This window comes from Orycteropus afer, unplaced genomic scaffold (genome assembly GCF_000298275.1).
Source record: "Orycteropus afer afer isolate SDZICR_OR568_19922 unplaced genomic scaffold, OryAfe1.0 scaffold00128, whole genome shotgun sequence".
Lineage (NCBI taxonomy): Eukaryota > Metazoa > Chordata > Mammalia > Tubulidentata > Orycteropodidae > Orycteropus > Orycteropus afer.
The window spans coordinates 1617828-1621739 of record NW_006921715.1 but is presented as its reverse complement, the minus strand read 5'-3'; positions in this window follow the sequence as shown (position 1 = coordinate 1621739).

Here is a 3912-nt window from a genome sequence, read left to right as displayed (position 1 = left end):
CAGCCAAGCTTTCCCCTTCCAGGCCTGGAGAGGCCAGTGTGGGAGAAACAGCTGGGCTAGGGCGCCATGTCAGCTGCCGGAAGCTGCCATTCTCCAGTGCCGCCATCTAGAGAGGGGGGTGCTGTGCATAATTCATGGGGCCTGGGCCTGTGCAGGCTGGGCACGGCTCACAGCTGGGCAGATGTGAGAGAGCAGCAGAGCACCCCCGCAGCCCCGGGGAGCTGCTGCCTGGTCCTTCAGCTGCTGTTCTCTGGGAAGTGGAGGCTCAAGCGGCTGAGCACAGTCCCAGACCTTACACTGCTGGGCTCCAGTTTCTGGGGTGACAGGGGTATTGGGAGTGGCTGGTTTTATTATTGGTGGGGACTTTCATAGCTCTGAGTCACCAGCCCAGCTGAGGAGGGGGCATCTGAGCAGCCCTAGGGCCCAACATCAACCTGGGTATTTATTTGTTTATTGTCCGACCTCCCCTCACTCCCGGAGGACAAGGTTGCTTTCTGTGTCATTGGCTGTTGTCTCCTTGGCATCGGCATCAGGGCTGGACCATGGTAGGTGCTCCTTGAGAGTCCATTGAATGTTTGGTTGGGAGAATGCAGGATCTCGGAGGGAATAAGTGATGGAGTATGGTAGCACTGAGTTTGAACCCTAACCCTAACTGACCTGCTGTGTGACCTTGAGCATTCAAACTCTAAACCCTCTGAAACTCTTTTCTTCTCTGTAAAGTGAGGGATACCTAGATTATCCTCTAGAGGCCCTTATGGGGCATCCTCAGGTGGAGAAGGGAGGCTAGCCAGGCGGCAGGCGGGGTTGGCAGGGTTGACACGAGGCCCACCCAGCTCAGGAACCAACACAAGCTCAGGAACACATTGCAGAGACCAGCGAGTCTCGATGTGAGACTACAACCCAGAGGACGCTTGGCAACGTCTGGGGACATTTTTGGTTGTCACACTGGCAGAGTGCTACTGGCATCTAGTGGGTAGAGGCCGCGGATGCTGTTTAGTGTCCTGCAGTGCACAGGACAGCCCTACAACAAAGGCTTTGTGGAAGTAGACAGCCCAGTCTTCCTTCCGCGGAATGGCTAGTGGGTTTGAACCACCAACCTTCTGGTTAGCAGTCAAGTGCCTTAGGCACTACACCACCAGCGCCCGTGCAACAAAGGCTTACTCAATCCCAAATATCAATCAAGCTAAGGATGAGGGTACTCTGGTCTAGACCAAGCGGGGCATTCAGGGTCTTGGATTCCCCATTTGTGAGATGGCAGGAAAAGATGGTGACAGCATGCACGGGCTTCTGCTCAGGCCAGAGCCCTCCAAGCCTCAAGACCTCTCTCTGCTTCCCAGAGTCCAGAGGACAGTTGGAGGAAGAGGAAACAGTGAGAGATCAGGTAGGTGATCAAGCAGGGGGCAGGAGGGAAACCTCGGGGTCTCTCTCCCCATGGAAGGCAGCAGCGGTGGCAGCGCTAATGGATGGCTGAGCAGCTCTGTCACAGTTCAAAGAACTTTCCAGTATTTCTTTAATTGTACCTACAAGGGCACCCATGGGCACCTGCCTTCATTCCTGTGGTGCTCCGTAAACCACGCTCTCCTAGATGGGCTTGACCCCAGAAGGCTTGAAAGGGGCTGGGGGGCAAGGCTCTCAGGTTTCCAGACTGGGGAATGCCATTCCAGAACCACAACGCAGGGTTCTAGGACTACCAACTGTGAGGGTCAGAAAATTCTACCTCAAGGATTCTAAAACCATGACGCGGGCTCCAGAGCTGTACCTATGGTGTTTGGGCACTCTATAACCATACGCAAGGATTCAAGAATAGCAAGTTCCCTGGTAGAACTGTAGATCTAGTATCCCACATCTGGCCAAGGAACCTAGTTCACAGTGACCTCAGGGCACATGTACCATCACAGAGGGTCAGCGTCTTCCACCCAAAGGCCCTGGCATGTCTGCAGTCACGTGGCTGGCACAGTGTTGAAACCAGAGTGTCCCGAATTCCAGGTTTACCTGCTGGAAATTGGCTCCCTGCAGGAACTGAAGGGAGAGTGCCCTCCACCCCAAAAGGTCCTCAGAGACCCTGCACACTGGGTCATCTCCACCTGCGTGTGGATTCCTCCTGCTGGCGCTCCCATCAGTGAGGACACAGCTGGGCCTGTTCATCCAGGAGTCTGGCTGGAAAGGGCCCGTATGCTCAATAATGCATCCTCCCAAATGAGGCCATCCATCAGGGGGCAAAGGCAGCCCAGACCCCCTCCCGGGTTGGGCCCGGACGACACATCTGTCCTCGCACAAGGCGCAGGTTGCCTCCCAGAGCCCAGCAGCCCCCTCGGACCCCAGGGGCCTCTTGTGAGAGAACAGCTCCAACAGCCCCATCAGGATTAGTTCCTCTGCCCAACAGCCTGAATATTCCATGGGCTTGAATAATGCAGACTGCCCACCTGGCAACCAACCGACTGGGGCTGCTGAAAAGCTGCAGAGAGAAATGGGGGAGAGTCCCAATAGTTTCCCCCCAGCCCCACCTCAAGACTGCTTTGAACTAGGGAAGGTCCCCGCTAGGCTAGGGACAAGGCCTGACACATGGAGCAAGGGAGGTGGAGGCATCAGACCTCTCCCAACCCCTGTGATGTTTGAAAGGTCCAGGAGCTGGGAGGGGGGGGGGTGAAGCAAGACTAATCCAGGTCTCCATGACTTACTAGCTGTGGGTGCTACACAAGTCACTTAACCTTGCTTACCCCGGTTTCCAAATCTGCAGGTTAAGGTATTGTTTACCCTTGGATTTTTGTGTGAGCGTTCAGTGAGGTTGGGTGGGGAAGGAAAATGTATCTTGCAAACAGGGGATGTCAACATGCATCTTCTTTTTCTCCTCATCCTCACCATCACCATGACCACTGGCATCCTCTCCCTCACCCTCACCATCACACTCTTCACTCCCCGGCCAGAAGAGCCAGGGGCCACTCCTCTCTTGCTTTCATCATGCCCAGTGTTCCTCAGAATTTTCCTGATGCTTCGAGGATACTGTTAGCCAACAAATGTGGAGGCTGGAGAGGAGGACCTTTGCAGAGATGGTGACAATATCGGATCATGGAAGAGAAAGGAGGAAAATGAGGAGAGTCCCGAAATTCTGCCCTCTTTTAAAAACTCTTTGTTTTTTAAATGCAAAAATGCTATGTGCTCATTATAGCAATAAAAGCGTATTTTAAACAGGAGAGCTTCTCCCACCCCAGTCAAATCCCCGAGAAAACCAGTGCTGACAATGGGCAGGGGGAGGCCCCTTCCTCACTTTTCTGTCTACAAACACATAAGTATATAAACTGATTTCTATTTCCATGTTACTCTGCATCTTTCTTTTCAACATTTGTCTTAAAAATTTCTCCATTATTCCAAGTCTTTTTTAATAGTTTTATTGAGCTGTAATTCACATGCCATACAATTCACCCATTTATAGTATACTATTCAGTGGGTTTTAGTACATTCACAGATATGGCCAGTCATCACCACAGTCAATTTTAGAACATTTTCATCATTTCTGAAAAAAAAAAAAAAAAATACCCTTTAGCTATTTCCCTCAACCCGACCTCCCCCCCTTAGCCCTAAGCAATCATAAAATCTACTTTCTGTCTCTATAGATTTGCATTTTATGATGCAACTATAAACACCAACGTACGAGTTTTTGTATGGACATATTTTCACTTGGTTATATACCTAGGAGTAAAATTGCTGGGTCAGTTATAGTAACTCTTATGTTTAATCATCTGTCAAACTACTGGACTGTTTTCCAAAGTGGCCGCGCCATTTTACATCCCCATCAGCAGCAGGTGAGGATTCTAGTTTCTCTATATCCTCATCAGCACTTGTTTTTGTCTGACCTTTTGATCCTAGCCATCCTAATGGGTGAAAGCGGTATCTCATTGTGGTTTTTACTTGCAT